Below are 23593 nucleotides of genomic sequence, written 5' to 3'. Positions count from 1 at the left end.
CACCATCTTGTTCCTTCTCCTCTGCCATTCTTTATATTCTGCAGTACTGTTATAATTTTTGTTCTTTGGCCATTCTAACTATGGTCCTACTTTAAAACATTCACAAAGTTCATTCCTGTGGACACTCTACTACCAGAAATTTAAATAATTATTTTCCCCAATTTTTTCAAAGTCTCTAGTGAAAAATGTTTCTTTAATAAATAATTCACAATGGAATATTACTCAGCCATTAAAAATAATGCATTTGAATCAGTTCTAATGAGGTGGATGAAACTGGAGCCTATTATACAGAGTGAAGTAAGCCAGAAAGAAAAACACCAATACAGTATACTAACGCATATATATGGAATTTAGAAAGATGCAAATGATAACCCTGTATATGAGACAGCAAAAGAGACACAGACGTATAAAACAGTCTTTGGGACTCTGTGGGAGAGGGTGAGGGTGGGATGATTTGGGAGGTGGCATTGAAACCTGTATGTTGTCATATGTTAAATGAATTGCCATTTCAGGGTTGATGCATATTACAGGATGCTCAGGGCTGGTGTGAGGGGATGACCCAGAGGGAGGATAAAGGGAGGAGGGAGGTGGGAGGGGAGCTCAGGAAGGGGAACTCATGTACACCCAGGGCAGATTCATGTCAATGTATGGTAAAAGCAACCAATATAATGAAAAATAATTGGCCTCCAATTAAAAACATAATAAATAATAAATAATTTTTTAAAAATAAAAATAAATAAATAAATAATTCATCCATATTCCTCCAATGTAAACTAGTCACTGTCTCATTCTTACCCTCTACATTTCCCTTTACCTTTCCTTCACATATAGTGGCACCATTTGTTTATCCTCACATAAAGTGGTACACATTTTTGTGTGCGTTTCTGTCTCTCTGTTCTTGAATATACATAATTTGAAAGCATACTTTTATATCTGAAAAAGACAGTGTTTATATAATATTTGTTGAATAAATGAATAGAACTTATATAGATTAGCTTACTAGTCAGCAAATATCACACCTGTCTGACACATACAGTTATGATGTGTGCACATAGGTTTAGTGCTTTCTTGATCAGTTGACATTGGCCCTGACCAACTGATCTGACTAATAGAATATGGATGAATGTGGGGTTATGATAGCCAAAGCTTATTCTGTAAGTTTGAAATTCCACCATGAGGTGAGCATTCCCTGACTGAGATTTGGACTCTGTAAGCCAATGCAGAGTACATCATGAGGAACGCTGGGCTGGAAGAAGCACAAGCTGGAATCAAGATTGCTGGGAGAAATATCAATAACCTCAGATATGCAGACGACACCACCCTGATGGCAGAAAGTGAAGAGGAACACAAAAACCTTTTGATGAAAGTGAAAGAGGAGAGTGCAAAGGTTGACTTGAAGCTCAACATTCAGAAAACAAAGATCATGGCATCTGGTCCCATCACTTCATGGGAAATAGATGGGGAAACAGTGGAAGCAGTGTCAGACTTTATTTTTCTGGCTCCAAAATCACTGTGGATGCTGATTGCAGCCAAGAAATTAAAAGACGCTTACTCCTTGAAAGGAAAGTTATGACCAACCTAGATAGCATACTAAAAAGCAGAGACATTATTTTGCCAACCAAGGTCCATCTAGTCAAGGCTACAGTTTTTCCAGTGGTCATGTGTGGATGTGAGAGTTGGACTGTGAAGAAAGCTGATCGCCAAAGAATTGATGCTTTTGAACTGTGGTACTGGAGAAGACTCTTGAGAGTCCCTTGGACTGCAAAGAGATCCAGCCAGTCCATTCTAGAGGAGATCAATCCTGGGTGTTCATTGGAAGGACTGATGCTAAAACTGAAACTCCAATACTTTGGCCACTTCATGTGACGAGTTGACTCACTGGAAAAGACTCTGATGCTGGGAGGGACTGGGGGCGGGAGGAGACGGGGACGACAGAGAATGAGATGGCTGGATGGCATCACCGACTCGATGGACATGAGTTTGAGTGTACTCCGGGAGTTGGTGATGGACAGGGAGGCCTGGCGTGCTGTGATTCATGGGGTCGCAAAGAGTTGGACACGACTGAGCGACTGAACTGAACTGAACTGAAGCCAACTAAAATAGAGTTCAAGGCCAATTCCAGGGGCAAAAACTGATTGTTTGATGTAAACAGTAATTTCATTCTTCATGGTTACTTTATGAACATGTATTCAACAAAATTGCAATTTGGTCAGGTGTTATTTTGAGAATTCTGATAAAAAATATTCCTTAGAATTTTGACAAATACCTGAATATCATATTGTATCTGTTTAGTCCTGAAGTCATGTCCAACTCTTTTGCGACCTCATGGACTGTGACCACCAGACTCCTCTGTCTTTGGAATTTCCCAGGCAAGGTGCTGGAGTGTGTTGCCATTTCATTCTCCAAGGATTCTTCTGACTCAGCGATCTAACTTGTGTCTTCTACACTGGCAAGAGTATTCTTTACAGCTGAGGCACCTGGGAAGTCCCGAGTAGCATATTGTAGTCATTGTAAATTGAAGAAGTATAAATTGAAGAGCTGCTTTTATACTTTTCCAGCCATATTACCCATGCTTAGAATGAAATTTAGACTAATAGAAAAGAAAAATTAATTAATTATAGTTTTATTTTGCCGAATAAAACCACGTGCTATATCTGGAAGGCTGAACATCTCTCTGTAATATCATACAAATTTGAATTGTTTTAAATTTTTTTCAAAATAAATTTTAACAGTAATTATCAGATCATGTGATATTAATGACGCTGATCTTGATATACACTCATTTCAACACATTTATACTCGAATTAAAAAAGATAAGTTTTCATTCCAATCTCAAAGAAGGGTAATACCACTCATTTTACATGCTACTAAGGTTATGCTGAAAATCTTTCAAGCTAGGCTTTAGCAGTACATGAACTGAAAACTTTCAGATTTACAAGCTAGGTTTAAAAAAGGCACAGGAACAAGAGCTAAAGTTGCCAACATTCTTTGGATCATAGAGAAAGCAAGAAAATTCCAGAAAAACATCTAATTCTGATTCATTGACTATGCTAAATCTTTTGACTGTGTGGATCACAGGAAACTGGAAAATTCTTAAAGAATACAAGTACAACAAGGCTGTATATTGTCATTCTGCTGATTTAATATATAGGCAGAGTACATCATGCAAAATGCCAGGCTGGGAGAATCACAAGCTGGAATTAAGATTGCCAGGAGAAATATCAACGACTTCAGGTATGCAGTTGATACCACTCTAATGGCAGAAAGTGAAGAGGAAGTAAAGAATCTCTTGATGAGGGTGAAAAAGGAGAGTGAAAAAACTGACTTAAAATTCAACATTCAAAAAACTAAGATCATGTCATCTGTCCCATCACTTCATGGCAAATAGAAGGGGAAATGGTGGAAGCACTGACAGATTTTATTATTTTGGGCTCCAAATTCACTGCTGATGATGACAGCAACCATGAATTCAAAAGACATTTGATTTTTGGAAGGAAAGCTATGACAAAACTAGATAGTATGTTAAAAAGCAGAGACATCATTTTTCCATCAAAGGTCCATACAGTCAAAGCTATGGTTTTTCCAGTAGTCATGTACAGATGTGAGAGCTGAATCATAAAGAAGGCTGAGTGCTGAAGAATTCATGCTTTTGAATCGTAGTGATGGAAAAGACTCTTGAAAGTCACTTGGACAGCAAGGATATCAAATCAGTCAGTCCTAAAGGAAATCAAACCTGAATATTCTTTGGAAGGGCTGATGCTGAAGCTGAAGCTCCAATATTTTGGCCACCTGATGCAAGAGCTTATTCATTGGAAAAGATCTTGATGCTGGCAAAGATTGAAGGGAAAAGGAGAACTGGATGGCTGAAGATGAAATGTTTATATAACATCACTTATGTAATGAACATGAGCAAACTCTGGGAAACAAAGAAGGACAGAGGAGCCTGGCACGCTGCAATCCACGAGATTGCAGAGTCAGAAACGACTTAGCAACTGAACAGCAATAATCTAGGTAATATAATGATTTACTCTACAAGGTATGACTCTAGAACAAGGAGAAAACACAAATGTATCCTATAAAGAAGTTATTTTGAAAGACTGATAAAATGTCTATAAACTGTTTAAATTTCACTACACTTTATTTTATTTTTAATATTTTTATGTGAACCATGTTTTCTTAAAAGTCTTTATTGAACTTGTTACAGTATTGCACTAAATATTCCAGCAAATTTGGAAAACACAGCAGTGGCCACAGGACTGGAAAAGGTCAGTTTTAATTCCAATCCCAAAGAAGACAATTATCAAAGAATGTTCAAGCTACCACACAATTGCACTCATCTCACACACTAGCAAAGTAATGCTCAAAATTCTCCAAGTCAGGCTTTAATAGTGCGCTAACCAAGAAACTTCAGATGTTCAACCTGGATTTAGAAAAGGCAGAGGAACCAGAGATCAAATTGCCAATATCCATTAACTCATAGAAAAAGCAAGAAAAGGCCAGAAAAACATCTACTTCTGCTTCATGGACTGTGTGATCCACCTTTGACTGTATGGATCACAACAGACTGTGGAAAATTCTTAAAGTGATGGGAATACCACACCATCTTATCTGCCTCCTGAGAAACCTGTATGCATGTCAAGAAGCAACAGATAGAATTAGACATAGAACAACACACTGGTTCCAAATTGGGAAAGGAGTATGTCAATGCTGTATGTTGTCACTCTATTTATTTAATTTGTATGCAGAGTGAACCATGAAAAATGCCTGACTGGATGAAGCACAAGATGGAATCAAGATTGCCAGGAGAAATATCAATAACCTCAGATATGCAGATGATGTCAACTTTATGGCAGAAAGCGAGGAAGATCTAAAGAACCTCTTGAAGGTGAAAGAGGAGAGTGAATAATCTGGCTTAAACTCAACATTCTGAAAACTAGCATCATGACATCTGTTCCATCAGTTCATGCCAAATAGATAGAGGGAAAAAATGGAAACAGTGGCAAATATTACTTTCTTGGGCTTCAAAATCCACTGCACATGGTGACTGCAGCCACAAAAGTAAAAGACTTTTGCTTCTCGGAAGAAAAATAATTACAAACCTAGACAGTGCACTAAAAATCAGAAACTTTTCCCAACAAAGTTCTCTGCTATGTTTTTTTCAGTAGACATGTATGGGTGTGAGAGTTGGACCATAAAGAAGGCTGAGGGCTAAAGAACGGACACTTTCAAACTGTGGTGCTGGAGAAGACTCTTGAGAATTCCTTGGACTGCAAGCAGATACAACCAGTCAATCCTAAAGGAAATCAATCTTGACTATTCATTGGAAGGACTAATGTTGAAGCTGAAGCTCTAATAATTTGGCCACCTACAGCGAAGAGCCGGCTCATTGGAAAGACCCTGATGCTGGGAAAGTTTGAAGGTAGAAGGGGATGACAGAGAATGAGATGTTTGGATGGCAGTACCAACTCAATGGACATGAGTTTGAGTAAACTCCAGGAGATGGTGAAGAGCAAGATAACCTGACATGCTGCAGCCCATGGGTCAAAATGAGTCTGACATGACTGAGCCACTGAACAGCAACAATATTGCTTCTGCTTTATGTTTTGTTTTTTTGGTTGTGAGGCATGTGGGGTTTTAGATATCTGAACAGGGATCAGAACTAAAGAGCCTCTTGATGAAAGTGAAAGAGGAGAGTGAAAAAGTTGGCTTAAAACTCAACATTGAGAAAAGTAAGATCATGGCATCCAGTCCCATCACTTCACGACAAATAGATGGGGAAACAGTGGAAACAGTGGCAGACTTTATTTTTTGGGGCTCCAAAATCACTGCAGATGGTGACTGCAGCCATGAAATTAAATGACATTTACTCCTTGGTAGGAAATTTATGACCAACCTAGACAGTATATTAAAAAGCAGAGATATTACTTTGTCAACAAAGGTCCATCTAGTCAAGGCTATGTTTTTTGCAGTAGTCATGTATGGATGTGAGTGTTGGACTGTAAAGAAAGCTGAGAGCACCAAATAATTGATATTTTTAAACTATGGTGTTGGAAAAGACTCTTGAGAGTCCCTTTGACTGCAATAAGATCCAACCAGTCCATTGTAAAGGAAATCAGTCCTGAATATTCATTGGATAACGAAGAGCTGACTCATTAGAAAAGACCCTGATGTTGGGAAAGATTGAAGGTGGGAGGAGAAGGGGACGACAGAGGATGAGATTGTTGGATGGCATCACAGACTCGATGGACATGAGTTTGAGTAAGCTCAGGGAGTTGATGATGGATAGGGAGGCCTGGAATGCTGCAGTCCATGGGGTCACAAAGTGTCGGACACGACTGAGGGACTGAACTGAACTGAACTGAACTGAACAGGGATCAGACTTGATCTCTCTTCATTGAAAGATTAAATCTTAACCACGGCACTGCTGGGAAGTCCCTACATTTTAAATATATCTCTGTAATTGGCTGCACCAGATATGTATGCCTTTTAAGTAAACAAATCCATGAGTTGCCTAGGAGATTTATATATTCTTAGAATTGGCCTTATTGATGAATCATACCGTAGAGAAACATGCATATATTGTTAAAAATTCCTTTAGTTAGTTTGGGCTTCCCTGGTGGTTCAGAGGGTAAAGAATCTGCCTGCAATGTGGGAGACCTGGGTTTGATCCTCGGGTTGGGAAAATCCTCTGGAGAAGGGAACGCAACCCACTCCTGTATTCTTACCTGGAGAAGTCAGTGGACAGAGAAGCTTGGCAGGCTAGTCCATGGGGTTGCAAAGAGTTGGACATGACTGAAAGAGCTTCACTTTACTTTCCTTGGTTAGTTAATATCTAAAAGTTTTGCAAATAATTGTAAGTATATTCTGTTTTTTCATGCTTTATCTAACTCCTATTAAGCCCCCGGCTTTTCTCTAATTTCCTTTGAGAACGTGAGGGCTTGAGGGACCTAATAACATTTCACAGTTGCCTCCAGTCATGAATTTCCCTCTTCTGAATCCTTCTACAATGAAAATATCCCTGGAGATGACTCAGAATAATGCAATGTTTAAAGGGAGAATAAAATCCCCATATTTACACACACTCAGGTTTAAAATGTTTGTTTATTGTTTAATTCTTGGTGCTGTATGCAAAGAAATGCATGTAGAGATATTTTATATTTAAAGAACTTAGTATTTATTTAGCTTTATCATTCTGCTTGAGACCCAGTAAAGGTGGTCAAGATTGTGTTTGTTTAGTTTCCTAGTTTTTGTGACGAGATCATTAATCACCAGAAAGGTAAGTAGCTATAAAAATGAATATTTCAGCATAGATTTGAAATTCATGAGTACAGAATATTTTAATGCCTACCTCTGTCATTTCAGCTCACTGGTTGAGTTATGAGAGAACATTGTAGTACTTCTACAATCTGGTAGATAATGTAATTTCATTACATGGACAGTACCTCTTTCAAAATTGACTTTATCTATAAAAGGCTACCAAAATAATAATTTTAACAGCATTACCACAATATCAGTGAAAAGATAGATTCAGTTTTATTTCTTTTTTAATTCCATTTATTTCTAATTTTTACATTTTTGTTGAAAATTTAGCCTAAATAATGAAGTTGATAACATCTTGGTGGGGGAATATTGATCATGAGTGTAATTTTTAACTAGAAATTCCCATAGAAACTGTTTTATGAAAGACAATGCCAAATGATTGTCTAATCAAATATACATTATTCTATTTTAAATACCTCTGTGAAGGTAACTTAGTAACATAGTTTGCATTGTACTCAAGTGTTATTTTTCTTTTTTTTTTTATTTATTGGAGGCAAATTACTTTACATTAATATATTGGTTGGTTTTGCCATACATTGACACGAATCTGCCCCAGGTGTACATGTGTTCCCCCTCTTGAACCCCCCTCCCACCTCCCTCTTCCCCATATCCTCCCTCCAGGTCATCCCTGTGCACCAGCGCCAAGCATCCTGTATCATGCATTGAACCTGGACTGGTGATTCATTTCACATATGATAATATACATGCTACAATGCCATTCTCTTAAATCATCCCACCTTCACCCTCTCCCACAGAGTCCCAAAGACTGTTATATACACCTATGTTTCTTTTGCTGTCTTGGATACAGGGTTAAGGTTACCATCTTTCTAAATTCCATATATATGTGTTAGTATGCTGTATTGATGTTTTTCTTTCAGGCTGATTCCACTCTGTATAATAGGCTCCAGTTTCATCCACCTCATTAGAACTGACTCAAATGCATTTTTTTTGATGGCTGAAAAATACTCCATTGTGTATATACCAAAACTTTCTTATCCATTCATCTGCAGATGGACATCTAGGTTGCTTCCATGTCCTCGCTATTATAAACAGTGCTGCAATGAACATTGGAGTACATGTGTTTCTTTCAATTCTGGTTTCCTTGGTGTGTACGCCCAGGAATGCAATTGCTGGATCATATGGCAGTTCTATTTCCAGTTTTTTTGAGGAAGCTTCTGCACAGCAAAGGAAACTATAAGCAAGGTGAAAAGGCAGCCTTCAGAATGGGAGAAATTAATAGCAAATGAAACAACTGACAAAGAATTAATCTCCAAAATATACAAGCAGCTCCTGCAGCTCAATTCCAGAAAAATAAACGACCCAATCAAAAAACGGGCCAAAGAACTAAACAGACATTTCTCCAAAGAACACATACAGATGGCTGACAAACACATGAAAAAAATGCTCAACATCCCTCATAATCAGAGAAATGCAAATCAAAACCACAGTGAGATACCATTTCATACCAGTCAGAATGGCTGCTATCCAAAAGTCTACATGCAATAAATGCTGGAGAGAGTGTGGAGAAAAGGGAACCATCTTACACTGTTGGTGGGAATGCAAACTAGTACAGCCACTATGGAGAACAGTGTGGAGATTCCTCAAAAAACTGGAAATAGAACTGCCATATTTTTTTTCTTACTTTTTTTGAAGTCCAATCCTTTTGAAACTTCTCTTCAGTTCAGTTCACTTCAGTAGCTCAGTCGTTCCTGACTCTTTGTGACCACATGGATTGCAGCATGTCAGGCCTCCCTGTCCATCACCAGCTCCCAGTGTTTACTCAAACTCATGTTCACTGAGTCGGTGATGCCATCTAACCATCTCATCCCTGTCGTCCCCTTCTCCTCCTGCCTTCAATCTTTCCCAGGATCAGGGTCTTTTCAAATGAGTCAGTTCTTCACATCAGGTGGCCAAAATATTGGATTTTCAGTTTCAAAATCAAGTCCTTCTAATGAACACCCAGGACTGATCTCCTTTAGAATGGATTGGTTGGATCTCTTTGCAGTCCAAGGGACTCTCGAGAGTCTTCTCCATCACCACAGCTCAAAAGCATCAATTTTTGGTGCTCAGCTTTCCTTACAGTCCAACTCTCACATCCATACATGACTACTGCAAAAACCATAGCCTTGACTAGACAGACCTTTGCTGGCAAACTAATGTCTCTGCTTTTTAATATACTTCTAGGTTGGTCATAACTTTTCTTCCATGGAGTGTCTTTTAATTTCATGGCTGCTGTCACCATCTGCAGTTATTCTGGAGCCCTCCCAAAATAAAGTCTGTCACTGTTTCTACTGTTTCTCCATCTATTTGCCATGAAGTGATGGGACCAGATGCAATGATAGTTTTCTGAACGCTGAGTTTTAAGTCAACTTTTCACTCTCCTCTTTCACTTTCATCGAGTCTCTGTAGTTCTTCTTCACTTTCTGTCATTAAGGATGGTGTCAACTGCATATCTGAGGTCATTGATATTTCTCCTGGCAATCTTGATTCCAGCTTGAGCGTCATCCAGTCCAGCTTTTCTCATGATGTACTCTGCATATAAGTTAAATAAGCAGGGTATAATATATAGCCTTGATGTACTCCTTTTTCTATTTGGAAACAGTCCATTTTTTCTCATCCAGTTCTAACTGTTGCTTCCTGACCTGCATACAGATTTCTCAAGAGGCAGGTCAGCTGAGCAGGTATTCCCATCTCTTTAAGAATTTTCCACAGTTTTTTGTGGTCCACACAGTCAAAGTCTTTGGTGTAGTCAATAAAGCAGAAGTAGATGTTTTTCTGGAACTCTCTTTCTTTATCAATGATCCAATGGATGTTGGAAATTTGATCTCTGGTTCCTCTGCCTTTTCTAAATCCAGCTTGAACTTCTGGAAGTTTTCTTAGACTTCATAAAATATTTCCGTTATTCTTCTTAGATTAATAGTACCATATATATTCATAATTCATTATTTCAACATATCAGTTAAATGGTACTTAGAACACTACCAAAAAAAATGGGAAAGGGAGAGTTGGACTGTGAAGAAAGCTGACTGCCGAAGAATTGATGCTTTTGAGCTGTGGTGCTGGAGAAGACTCTTGAGAGTCCCTTGGACTGCAAGGAGATCCAACCAGTCCATTCTAAAGGAGATCAATCCTGGGTGTACATTGGAAGGACTGATGCTAAAGCTGAAACTTCAATACTTTGGCCACCTCATGCGACGAGTTGACTCACTGGAAAAGACTCTGATGCTGGGAAGGATTGGGGACGGGAGAAGGGAACAACAGAGAATGAGATGGCTGGATGGCATCACCGACTCGATGGACATGAGTTTGAGTGAACTCCGGGAGTTGGTGATGGACAGGGAGGCCTGGCATGCTGATTCATGGGGTCGTAGAGAGTCGGACATGACTGAGTGACTGAACTGAACTGAACTGAACTGAAGACAGTACTCATGGGAATAAAAAGTCATAAGGTAGTAAATATTTTATGGGCCATAGTAATAATAGAGACCATATTACTCCAGAATATAAAGAAGAATGGCTTTACAGATATTGGAGTGACCAGCCTGGCATATAGTGGCAGTGGGAATAGAACTTTTGCTTACAGCTTTGTGAAAATTTCCATAGTCTTTTAGGGAGAATAACAAAGTGGGGAAAAGTCACAATTCCATGTGGGAAAAAGTGTAAGCAAGAACATATTTATATAAAATTTCAGGCATTTATCCTACACGCATGAAACAAATTATTTGCATAAAATACTATTTGCATCATATGAACTACTGATTAATTTGCTTCACTGACTATGCTGAAACCTTTGACTGTGTGGTTCACAACAAACTGGAAAATTCTTCAAGAGATAGAAATATCAGACCACCTTACCTGCCTCCTTAGAAGCCTGTATGCAGGTCAAGAAGCAACAGTTAGAACTGGCCATCGAACAATGAACTTGTTCAAAATTGGGAAAAGAGTAAGTACATTGTCACCTTGCTCATTTAACTTTTATACAGAGTACATAAAGCAAAATGCCAGGCTGAATAAAGCACAAGCTGGAATCAAGATTGTCAGGAGAAATGTCAATAACCTCAGGTATACAGGTGATACTATCCTAATGGCAGAAGTCAAAGAAAAACTAAAGAGCCTCTTGATGAAGGGAAGTCTCTTGTTAACACATTTTAAAGATAGCAGTGTGTATATGAGTGAAGGAAGTCAGACAGAGAAAGAGAAATATTTTATGCCATCCTTTACACATGAAATATAAAAAGAAGTGATAAATGTGAACTTATTTATAAAACAGAAACAGACTCTCAGAACTTAGAGAATGAATTTATGGTTGCAGGGGTGGGGAAAAATGGGAGGAATGGACAGTTAGGAAATTTAGGGTTGACATGTACACACATAAAGCCATTGTATAATATGAAAATTATATATATACAGTATACATAAAGCTTAAATTATGATTACTGCATTAAACCATCAAGTAGTAAAATTTATGTGAAGAGATAATAATCTGGCTAATCTAACTAAATGGTGATTGCCCTAATAATAAAAAAATTTAATGCTCTTAAAAGACTTTTATTTTTCCAATATTTTTCCTGAGAAGGATTAAGGCCATTACTTGTATGGATGTTCTTGCATTTAAATAATTTGGAACTTAGTAGAAGGTGAGGAGTGGTTGTATATTTGTACAAAGCTTTTCCTGTGTTGAGATGAAGATGTACATTGCTATACTGCCTGAGACTATATCAGGCAGAGAATTTCAAAAGTGAACATTTACCACTGGGATCCAATGCATAATCTCTTCATCACTAGGATTATATAAACAATGAATATTTTTCATATTCTGATTTGTTCTTGAAAGCCTTGTGAATTGTACAAAGACCGAATAATATTTGTGGAAAAACTATATGTGAAATGCTCATTATATACAGAAAATCTTATATATATATAAAATGAGAAAAAGTATCTAAAAAATACCAAATCACATTAGAAGAATTAGATTCTATTAACCAACACAAAACTCAAATTCCTTTATGTTTTTAGTGTTTGATGTCATCATGTACAGTGCTTATTATTTTCAACAGACTTGTTTACAGAACTTTGATTTATTCTAGGAATCAGTTCTGTAGAAGTAGAATAAAGGTAGTCAATCCGATTACTTGTAATCCACTGGAGATCCATCAAAACGTTGACAAACCATTAATAAAACAAACTTTTATTCAATCTCTTTGGACTCAAAGAGTCTATATCCAAAATATATTACAGGAGAAAAATAACTACCTATTTAACTTCATGTATCCCTAAATCAAGCAGACAAATATCTTTGGACTAACTTAGATCTACTGGATTCATCATTTTTTCCCCTGAATTCTTTAGGTAAGCTGAAAAATGAATTTTTGATGGGCTAACTTCTACGTAGTCCACTTTTAATTGAGAAATAGCTTCTCTATTATGTGCTTTTCCCTTTAGCACTATGAAGATTTCAAGGATGACACATTTGGAAAACCACACATTCAATGAACTCATTCTTTTGTGTTTGCTGCAATACACCCTAACTCACTTGTGTCTCTTTGCACTTGTAACAATGATATTCCTTTTTATGCTAACTGGAAATGGACTCTTTTAACTATTGTGATCCTGGTAGACACATGTCTTCACACTCATGTATTTTTTTTTCCTTTGGAATTGTCTCTCATTGATGTCTTCTTTACTCTTGCCATTGTGCCTAAGGTGATGATGGACTACCTTGTGCATCAAAGGGTCAGCTCTGCTCCTGGTTGTGGCACTCAGATCTTCCTGTGGTTGACTCTGGGAGGAACTGAGTGTATCCTCTTGGGTTTCATGTCCTATGATTGGTATGTTGCTATCTGCAAGCCTCTATACTAGTCACTCCCCATGAACTGGTCCCTCTGTTGGAAGATGGCACTTTGTTCATGGACCAGTGGTACTTTCAATTCCTTGATCCATACTATCTACACCATGAGATTCCTCTTTAATGGATCCAGGGAAATCCACCATTTCTACTGTGAACTTCCTAGAGTCTTGCATCTCTCCTGTGGGGACACCTTGACATATGAGGCTGGGGTTTTCATTAGCACCACAATTTTGCTTCTTATTCTGTTTTCAGTCAGCCTTGCTTCCTACACAGTCGTTCTGGTTACTATCATCCAAATGTCTTCCATTGAGACCCTAAAGAAAGCATTCTTTATCTGCACATGTCACCTTACAGTGGTCAGTTTACACTATAGTGCCATCATTTTCATGTACATGAGATCAATCTCTTCTCATATTTTCAGTCAAGATAAAGTGGTATCTGTCTTCTACACCATTCTAACACCCAAGCTCAACTCTGTGATTTATAGTCTTAGAAATAAGGATGTGATTGGAGGCCTGGAAAAAATCCTATGGCACTATGCATTGTATCTTAAAACATGAATATACAGGCTCAGTAGATATTGTATGTTATACATCTTAAGAAAACAGGATTAGTCAGAAGTTTTTTGTTAAGAAAGAGAAAAATGTCCTCAGGCAAGATGCATTTTTGTTATATAATCATAAATACAGAGCTCCTGGGAAACTATCAAAGGAACTGAGGGAATTGGACTTTGGAGGCCAGTGGGATTTGATTACAGAATTTCCACAGGACTAGGGAAACAGACTCTTGGAGGGCACAAACAAAACCTTGTGCACACTAGGAGCCAGGAGAAAGGAGCAGTGTTCCCACAAAAGACTGAGTCAGCCTTGCCTGTGAGTTTCTAGGAGTCTCTGGTGGAAGCATGGGTGGACAGTTTGGCCTTGGGCAACAAATAGGGATGGAGCACAGCCACATCCATCAACAGAAAATCAGATTAAAGATTTACTGAGCATGGCCCCACACATCAAAAAAGACCCAGTTTCTCCCACAGTCAGTATCTCACATCAAGAAGCTTCCATAAGTCTCTTATCCTTATTGATCAGAGGGCAGACAGAATGTAAACCACAATCACAGAAAACTAACCAAACTGATCACATGGGCCACATCCTTGTCTAACTCAATGAACAATGGGCCATGCTGTGTAGGACAACCAAAGAAGGATGGGTCATGGTGGAGAGTTCTGACGAAATGTGGTCCACTGGAGAAAGGAATGGCAAACCACTTCAGTACTCTTGCCTCAAGAACCCCATGATCAGTATGAAAAGGCAAAAAGACATGACACTGGAAGATGAATTCTCCAGGTTGCTAGGTGTCCAATATGCTGCTGGAGAAAAGTGGAGAAATAACGTCAGAAAGAATGAAGAGATGGAGCCAAAGCAAAAACAATACCAAGTTATGGATGTGACTGGTGACAGAAGTAAAGTCTGATGCTGTAAATAGCAATATTGCATAGGAACATGGAATGTTAGGTCCCTGAATCAAGGTAAATTGGAAGTGGTTAAACAGGAGATGGTAAGAGTGAACATTGACATTTTAGGAATCAGTGAACTAAAATGAAATGGAATGGACAAATTTAATTTAGATGACCATTATATCTACTATTGTGGGCAAGAATCCCTTAGAAGAAGTGGAGTTAGCCCTCATAGTTAACAAAAGAGCCAAAAATTCAGTACTTGGGTATAACCTGAAAAAAGACAGAATGATCTCTGTTTGTTTTCAAGGCAAACCATTCAAGATCATAATAATCCAAGTCTATGCCCCAAGTACTAATGCCAAAGAAGCTGAAGTCAAATGGTTCTATGATGACCTACAAGATGTTCTAGAACTAACACCCAAAATAGATATCCTTTTCATCATAGGGGACTGGAAAGCAAAAGTAGGAAGTCAAGAGATATCTGGAGTAACAGGCAAATAAGTCCTTGGAGTGCAAAATGAAGTAGGGCAAAGGCTATCAGAGATTTGCCAAGAGAATGCACTGGTCATAGCAAATACCCTCTTCCAACAACACAAGAGAAGACTCTACACATGGATATCATCAGATGGTCAATACCAAAATCAGATTGATCATGTTCTTTGCAGCCGAAGATGGAGAAGCTCTATGAAGTTATCAAAACAAGACCAGGAGCTGATTGTGGCTCAGATCATGAACTCCTTATTGCCAAATTCAGACTTAACTGAAGAAAGTTGAGAAAACCACGTGACCACTCAGGTATGACCTAAATCAAATTGCTGATGTTATACAGTAGAAGTGACAAATAGATTCAAGGGATTTGATTTGATAGAGTGCCTTATGAAATGTGAACTGAGGTTCATGACATTGTACAGGAGGCAGTGATCAAGAAAAAGAAATGCAAAAAGGCAAAATGGTTGTCTTAGGAGGCCTTACAAATAACTGAGAAAAGAGAAGTGAAAAGCAAAAGAGAAAAGGAAAGACATACCCATCTGAATGCAGAGTTCCAAAGAATAGAAAGGAGAGATAAGAAAGCCTTCCTCAGTGATCAGTGCAAAGAAATAGAAGAAAACAATAGAATAGGAAAAAGCAGAGTTCTCTTCAAGAAAATTAGAGATACAAAGGGAACATTTCATGCAAAGATAGGCTCGATAAAGGACAGAAATGATATGGACCTAAGAGAAGCAGAAGATATTAAGGAAAGGTGGAAAGATTATGCAGAACAGTTATACAAAAAAGATTTTAATGACCCAGATAACCACAATCTGTGGTCATTAAAATGTGATCACTCACCTAGAGTCAGACATCCTGGAATCAAAGTCAGGTGGGCCTTAGGGAGCATCACTATGAACAAAGCTACTGGAGGTGATGGAATTCCAGCTGAGCGATTTCAAAACCTAAAAGATGATGCTGTGAAAGTGCTGCACTCAAAATGCCAAAAAATTTGGAAAACTCAGCAGTGGTCACAGACTGGAAAATGTTTTCATTCCAATCCCAAAGAAAGGCAAAGAATGTTCAAACTACCACAAAACTGCACTCATCTCACATGCTAGTAAAGTAATACTCAAGATTCTCCAAGACAGGCTTCAACAGTAGGTGAAGCAAGAACCTTCAGATGTTCAAGTTGGTTTTAGAAAAGGCAGACGAACCAGAGATCAAATTGCCAACATCCTCTGATCATCGAAAAAACAATTGAGTTCCAGAAAAACATCTACTCTGCTTTATTGACTACACCAAAAACTTTGACTTGTCTATTACAACAAACTGTGGAAAATTCTTCAAGAAATGGGAATACCAGACCACCTTACCTGCCTCCTGAGGAATCTGCATGGAAGTGAAGAAAAACAGTTAGAACAAGACATGGAACAATGGACTGGTTCCAAATTAAGAAAAGAGTACATTAAGGCTGTATATTGCCTCCTTGTTTATTTAACTTATATGCAGAGTACATGATGCAAAATGCTGTACTGGGTGAAGCACAAACTGGAATCAAGATTGCCGGAAGAAATATCAACAACCTCAGATATGCACATGTCACCACTCTTATGGCAGAAAGCAAAGAAGAACTAAACAGGCTCGTGATGAAGGGGAAAGAAGAGAATGAAAAGGCTGGCTTAAAAATAAACATTCTAAGATCATGGCATCTAGTCCCATCAGTTCATGGCAAATAGATGGGGAAACAATGGAAACAGTGACAAACTTTACGTTTTTGGGCTCCAAAATCACTGAAGATGGTGACTGCAGTCATTAAATTAAAAGACACTTGCTCCTTGGAAGAAAAGCTATGACAAACCTAGACAGCATATTAAAATGTAGAGACTGTGGACAAAGGTCCATATAGATAAAGCTATAGTTTTTTTCAGTAGTCATATATGGATGAGAGAGTTGGACCATAAAGAAGGCTGAGTGCCAAAGAATTGATGCTTTTGTACTGTGGTGCTGAAGAACACTCTTGAGAGTCCCTTGGATAGCAAGGAGAGCAACCAGTCAATCCTAAAGGAAATCAATCTTGAATATTTATTGGAAGGACTGATGCTGAAGCGGAAGCTCCAATATTTTGGCCAATTGAATCGAAGAGCTGACTCATGAGAGAGACTCTGATGATGGGAAAGATTGAATGCAGGAGGAGAAGGGGATGACAGAGGATGAACTGTTTGGATGGTATCACTGACTCAATGGACTTGAGTTTAAGCAAGCTCCAGGAGATAGTGAAGAATAGGGGAAACAGATGTGCTGAAGTCCATGGGGTTGCAAAGAGTTGGAAATGACTGAGTGACTGAACAGCAACAATAAAAGTCCTGGGATTCCATAACATTTATGAAGTCAATCAGTTTTACAGAGGAAAATGTTGGTCAATAGAAAAATGGACCTACGCTTATTTCTATGGGAGTAGTGGGCTTCCCTGGTGGCTCAGAGGTTAAAGCGTCTGCCTCCAATGCGGGAGACCTGGGTTCGATCCCTGGGTCGGGAAGATCCCCTGGAGAAGGAAATGGTAACCCACTCCAGTATTCTTGCCTGGAGAATCCCATGGATGGAGAAGCCTGGTAGGCTACAGTCCACGGGGTCGCATAGAGTCGGACACGACTGAGCGACGGAACGAACGGACGGAGTGGTTCATGACACTACCCAGTATTTATGTTATTACCAAAGTTAGTGAATGAAGAATTAGAATTGATATTCTTATTCATAAAGCTCAATTATTTAAATGAGCATTATCATGGCAGAAAGATCAAGTGGAAACCTTTCTCCTAAAATAGTATGTTAAATGTATTACTGCATCTCAGGAGAACAAGGAAACATGAAAAATTAGTCCTTAAAAAGAGAACAATATTATGTGATGATGATTCTGATTCCCTGCCCTACTCACTTATTTGGCTTATGCAGAAGATAGTTTAAATTTAGGAGTAAGAGAAAAATTATAATAAGCTCAAATGGCTGGAGATATTCACTTATTCTATTCTAGTTGTTGTAGAAATGAATTTGCACAAATTGGTGGTTTAAAAAAGAAGGATTTATATTTTTCTCACATCTCTGAGGGTCAGAATTCCAAAATAATGACATTAGGCTGAAATCAAGGTGTCAGCATGGCTCATACCTCTGGAGGCCACAGAGAACAATCTGTTCCTTGCCTATTATACTTTTGCATAGTTGCCAACGTTTCTTATTTTGTGAGTCCATCACTTCAATCTCTGCCTCAGAGGTCACATTGCCTTCTTCTTTTCTGTCTTCTAATTTTCTTTTGTCTCTCTCTTGTAAAGATATATGTTGTGACACTTAAGGTCCCAGTCTGAAAAAGCAACTGTGGAAATTTTTTAAATATATGGAGATATCAGACCACCTTACCTGCTCCTGAGAAACTTGTGTGCTGGTCAAGAAGCAACAGTTATAACCAGACATGGAACAACAGACTGGTTTAAAATTGGGAAAGGAATACAAGGATGTATACTATCACTCTGCTAATTTAATTTGTGTGCAGAGTATATCATGGGAAATGACAGAGTGGCTGAATCACAAGCTGGAATCAAGATTTCCAGGAGAAATATTGATAACTTCAGATACGCAGATTACACAATCCTAATGACAGAAAGCAAAGAGGAATTAAAGAACCTCTTGATGAAGGTGAAAGAGGAGAGTGAGAAAGCTAGCTTAAAACTCAACATCCAAAAAACTGAGATCTTGGCATCTGGTCCCACCACTTCATGGCAAATGCTGCTAAGTCACTTCAGTCGTGTCTGACTCTGTGCAACCCCATAGACGGCAGCCCAACAGGCTCCCCAGTCCCTGGGATTCTCCAGGCAAGAACACTGGAGTGGGTTGCCATTTCCTTCTCCAATGTGTGAAAGTGAAGTCGCTCAGTCATGTCTGACTTGTAGCGACCCCATGGACTGCAGCCTACCAGGCTCCTCTGTCCATGGGATTTTCTAGGCAAGAGTACTGGAGTGGCTTGCCATTGCCTTCTCCGTCATGGCAAATAGTTGGGGAAAAATTGGAAACAGTGGCAGATTTTATTCTTTTGAGCTCCAAAATCACTGTAGACCATGACTGAAGCAGTAAAATTAAAAGACACTTGCTCTTTGGAAGAAAAACTATGACAAATCCAGACAGTAGATTAAAAAGCAGAGACATCACTTCAGACAAAGTTCTTTATAGTCAAAGCTATGATTTTCCAGTAGTCAAGTACAGATGTGAAAGTTGGACCATAAAGAAGGCTGCGCAACAAAGAGTTGATGCTTGTGAACTGTGGTTCTAGAGAAGACTCTTGAGAGTTCCTTGGACAGGAAAGAGATCAAATCAGTCAATCCAAAAGGAAATTGACCCTGAATATTCATTGGAAGAACTGATGCTGAAGCTGAAGCTCCAATACTTCGGCCACCTGATGTGAAAAGCTGATTCATTAGAAAAGACTCTGATGTTTGGAAAGATTGAGGGCAGGATAAGAAGGGGGCAACAGAGGATAAGTTGGTTAGATGATATCATTGACTCAGAGGACATAGAAAGAAAAAGAGAAACTCTTTGCAACCCCATGGACTGTAGCCTACCAGGCTCCTCCATCCATGGAATTTTCCAGGCAAGAGTACTGGAGTGGGTTGCCATTTCCATCTCAAGGGGATCTTCCCAACCCAGGGATCGAACCCAGGTCTCCTGCATTGTAGGCAGATGCTTTACCATCTGAGCCACCAGGAAAACCCATCAGAGGACATGAGTTTGAACAAATTCTGGGAGATAATGAAGGACAAGGAAACCTGGCATAGGGCTGCAAATAATCAGATATGACTAAGCAACTGATCAATAACAATCTGAGGCAATCTACTTATCTCAAAATCCTTAACATATGCAATAATTTTATAATACAAAGCAACATTCACAATCAATTAGTATCTGTTATCTTGAGGGACCATTCCTTAGCCTACTAAAATTTACCTCAATTTCAGAGAGAGCTCTCATTCATGGTTTCAGTCGAATTCTCTTAATAAAAATCTGTTATTTGTAAAATTTTGAGTCAATATTTCTTCTGACATGTTTGTAGCCATAATTTTTTCTCCTCTGCATTTGCAATCCAGTGACAAAAATGTTTATCAAGTTACTGACCCGGAGTCTCTTGAGACTTTTTTCTCTGATTCTTCCATCTGTCATCTCCATTTTTCACTGAACCAACCTACAGTGAGAGTTTTATTTATTATTATTGCGGTTTGGTTATTGTTGTTTTGGTTCCATAATAATCATTTATTTCCCCTTTTGTCTACTTTTTCATTGCTAGATTTTCTATTCCTTAAAAGTTTTGTCATTCAATAGCCAGTTTAAAATGTTGTCAGATAATTGCAACATCTGTCGTGATCACTTTAGCATTGATAGTTCATGATTTCCTTTTCCAAAGGACTTGAGATTTTCTTAGTTCTTCAAACTTTCTTATATTCAGCTTCAATCTGCAAACTCTATTTTGTATATGCTGCAGATGAACTTCTCTAAAATACCTTTGCAATTCCTTTCATCAACTGAAATCTACAGGACAACAAGGAAGCCAGATGCTGTATTCCTAGAATTAAGAACAGTGCTAAATATTTAGCACGCATATTATATACAATGTCAACATACCAAAATCAATTGTCAAAAACTGGAAAATAAAATTTAATAATATAATGCAACTTCAGTTCAGTTCAGTTCAGTCGCTCAGTCGTGTCCGACTCTCCGCCACCCCATGAATCACAGCACGCCAGGCCTCCCTGTCCATCACCAACTCCCGGAGTTCACTCAGACTCATGTCCACAGAGTCGGTGATGCCATCCAGCCATCTCATTCTCCGTCATCCCCTTCTCCTCCCGCCCCCAACCTTTCCCAGCAACTTAGGATATGATAAAATTTCTAAGAGAAATTCTAATGAAAGGTGTACAAAGCTTTTACACCAAAAGCTGCAAATATTGCTGAAAAGTGAAAGACTTATCTAAAAGAATGACACACCATGATCATAGATTAGAAGACCAACACTGTAAAATGAATTATAAATACAAACAGAATTATAAATTCAATGCAACCCTGATTTGCTTCTAAAATAATGTCACTTTTGAGGAAGAATCTAAATGTTTGTTTTTATTTACATAAAATTGGTGATATGTTAGTGGCAAATTCTTATCATATCATCAAGTAGCTCATGGAAATATAATCAGTAAAATCCTCTATTATACAGCTACAGGCTGTTGAATAAATACACACATCTAGCTTCTTCATCTATTTAAGGGCACATCTCTGCCTGGAATTTTATGGTAAAATAATTCTTAGATTCCACATATGTTTCCCTTTCCCTTTGCTTAAACTTTCTAAGATATGAAGTAACATTTACCCTTATCCTCAAAGTTACAGTTTAATTCCCTGTATTGTGGAATAAAAATATATAAGAGCTGGGAGACATACAGGATGATAAGCTATCTAACCATAATAATGTAAATATAATTATCATGTACTGTATACTGATGAATATATCTTGATAAATATAAAATTGTCATAAAAACTTTTGAATGCAAATTTTAAAAAGATGACAGATTAAAAGGATGTGTGTTCATTTTATCCTTTGAGAACACCAAAATCAAAACTAGCTGTTGAACAATCAACAGGAGGACACTGGAATGCACCAAAAAAGATATCTCAAGTCCAAGGACAAAGGAGAAGATACAATGAGACTGTAGGAGGGGCACAATCACAGGAAAATCAAATTCCATACCTGCTAGGTTTGAGGCCTACAGACTGGAGAGTAATAAAACCAAAGAAGTTCTTAAACTGTTGGAAGGTTCTAGGCACAACATCAGACTTACCAATCTGGGGATCCAACAAAGAAACTGGGAGTCCCCAGGGAATCTGACTTTGAGGACAGTGGGATTTGATTACAGAACTCCCAAAGGATTGGGAGAAACAGAGACCCTTTGAGGGTACAAACAATATCTTGTGCATACCAGGACCCAAGGGAAAGGAGCAGTGAGCCCACAGGAGACTGAGTCATATCTGCCTGTAAGAATTTGAGGGTCTCCTGATGAGCAGCCATGGGTTGGAAGTGGCCTGTCTTGGGGACAGAGGCACTGGCAGCAGCAGTCCTGGGAGGTGTGTGTTGGCATAAGTTCTTTTTGGAGGTCACCAATAGCCCTACCACAGAGCCTATAGACTCCAGACTGGATCACCTCAGTCCAAACAGCTAACAAGGAGGGAAAACAACCTATCAGGAGACAATTTGATTAAAGATTTACTGAGCATGGCCCTCCCACCAAAGCAAGACCCTGTTTTCCCCAGTCAGTCCTTCCCATCAGGAAGCTTGCACAAGCCTCTATCCATAACCATCAAAGGGCAGACAGAAGAAGTAAGAATTGCAATCCCAAGGCCTCCAAAATGAAAAGCACAATCACAATAATTAAAATGATCACATGGATCACAGCCCTGTGTAACTCAATAAAGCTATGAGCCATACTATGCAGGGCCACCCAAGAATGGCAGGACACTGTGGAGAGTTCTGACAAAACTTGACCCACTGGAGAAAGGCCTAGAAATCCACTTCAGTATTCTTCCCATAAGAACTCCATGAACAGTATGAAAAGGCAAAAATAAATGACACAGTATGAAAAGGCAAAAATAAAGCCACCTAGGTTGGTAGGTTTTCAATATGCTACTAGGGAAGAGTGGAAAAATCACTCCAGTAAAAACGAAGAATCTGGGTCAAAGAGGAAATGACTCTCAGTTGTGAATGTGCCTATAGATGAAAGTAAAGTCCAATGCTATAAACATCAATATTGCATAGGAATCTGAAATGTTAGATCTATTAATCAAGGCAAACTGGATGTGGTCAAGTAAGAGATGGCAAGAGTGAACACTGACATTTTAAGAATCAGTGAACTAAAATGAATGGGAATGGGCATATTTAATTCAGATGACCATTACATCTACTACCATGGGCAAGAATCCCTTAGAAGAAATGGAGTAACCCTCATATTGTGCAAAATTCAGTACTTGGGTGCAATCTCACAAAAATGACAGAATGATCTTAGTTTGTTTCCAAGGAAAACCATTCATCATCACAGCAATTCAACTCTATGCCCCAAACACTAATGCTAAAGAAGGTGAAATTGAACCATACTATGAAAACCTACAAGATCTTCTAGAACTAGCACCAAAAAGAAATGTTCTTTCCATCACAGGAGATTGGAGTGTAAAAGCAGGTAGTCAAGAGACCCTGGAAAAACAGGTAATGTTGAACTTGAACACAAAATGAAGCCAGGCGAAGGCTAACAGGATTGTGTTAACAGAACATACTGATCACAGCTAACATCCTCTTGCAACAGCGCGAAAGGTGACTCTACAAATGGACATCACCAGATGGTCAATACTGAAATCAAATTGATTATATTCTTTGCAGCCAAAAATGGAGAAGCTCTATACAGTCAGCAAAAACAAGACCTGGA

Source organism: Moschus berezovskii, chromosome 8 (genome assembly GCF_049115385.1).
Source record: "Moschus berezovskii isolate FMDL1 chromosome 8, NW_MosBer_1.0, whole genome shotgun sequence".
Classification (NCBI taxonomy): Eukaryota; Metazoa; Chordata; class Mammalia; order Artiodactyla; family Moschidae; genus Moschus; species Moschus berezovskii.
This window is presented reverse-complemented; position numbering follows the sequence as displayed.